Raw genomic sequence first — 1,229 nt, forward strand, 5'->3', positions numbered from 1 at the left:
GACAGAGAAGCTTTTTACCAGTACTCGTTTCTCTTATCTTTCATTTTTCTAGAATTTGCTTATTTTTTATTTTGTTTTGACAGAATTTTCTATTGACTTACATTAGTATGCAAATATATACCGATTAATTGGGGATAAAAGAAAGATTTCAAACGAAGTCAACCGTGGGGATACCGCCAATTGCCCGTTATTCAGACAAATTGCGCCGAAACTGTGTTAGCAGCAAGCAGATACACACCTTTTTATTCCTCAATGGATTAGAAGAACACAAAGTCTTACGTAGCAAAATGATAGCTATGTCGAGAAGCAGTTTTCAGTGTCTAGCAGATAAAAGTAATAAAAGCTTTGCTGTACTTACGTGATGGACGTGTTTGGATGCAGGGAAGATGTCTTGTTGTTGGTGCTGGCTGCTGGTGTTGTCTGCAGATGAAGTCCTTCCAATTTATAGTTTTCTCCCTCTTAAACAAAGCAAAGTCAACCTCACCGCCCTTAATGGGTTGTGACGTCTGGTCACACGTCTGAAAATACAAGGTGAATGCCATTATTTTCCTATTCTTCCGTCATAATCATGTTCAACATCGATCAACACGATAACATGATACTAAATGATGCAGAAAATAAATGTAAAAAGAGGGCAAGAGAGTGTGCGAAAGATAGAAGGAGCTAGAAGATGTAAATACAACGTGCCCAGTGGAACAACGATCATTACATGACATGTAGCCTTGACTTTAGTTCTAGTTTTGTCTTCTTCTCTATTTAGTTCTTTTAAAAAGTTCATCGTAACGAACTTCATCTCTGAAGTTCATATTAGTAGCAAACTTCATCTCAAAGTCGTTTCATGTAAGGCTCAGGCGGTCATGTGTGCCATAAATTCCGCTGGTTGCCACATTTTTAATGGCTTGTTATGGTTCGCAATATGTATCTACTTTCCAAGATTTTTCAAGAAGAAGCTATGTTTAGATATGGGGAAAGATTAATCGTCTGGCAAAACAGGATTACATATTACTGTTTTTACATTTATCTACATCTGTCCTTATTGATTTCTAGTTAACCAATTACGAAACACATATCGAAGAGAAATTCACAAGAATATACAAACCCTTGATCTTTCTTCTCTTCCACACATTTTCTCAACATTTCTCATTCTATTTTTGGTTTCATATGGGTGGATATGAGCATATCATGATTCTCATGCAAACGAAACAGCAATGTCTAAAACGCCACCACTA

The 1,229-nt window shown here is 36.7% G+C and overlaps 1 protein-coding gene across 1 annotated transcript in view; it reads right to left on the bottom strand.

The window, feature by feature from the left end:
* The window catches only part of LOC139718926 (uncharacterized), a 3,374-nt gene extending 2,977 nt beyond the window's left edge, over positions 1-397 (bottom strand). The window contains exon 1 of the mRNA XM_071630376.1: positions 359-397. The gene's annotated coding sequence lies outside the window, so the exon portion shown is untranslated. The remainder of the gene's footprint in view (positions 1-358) is intronic.
* Between the last annotated feature and the right edge of the window lie 832 nt (positions 398-1,229).

Source organism: Diadema antillarum, unplaced genomic scaffold, assembly GCF_040938485.1.
Source record: "Diadema antillarum isolate AM-2024a unplaced genomic scaffold, OU_Dant_1.0 scf00000103, whole genome shotgun sequence".
In the NCBI taxonomy this organism is placed as follows: Eukaryota; Metazoa; Echinodermata; class Echinoidea; order Diadematoida; family Diadematidae; genus Diadema; species Diadema antillarum.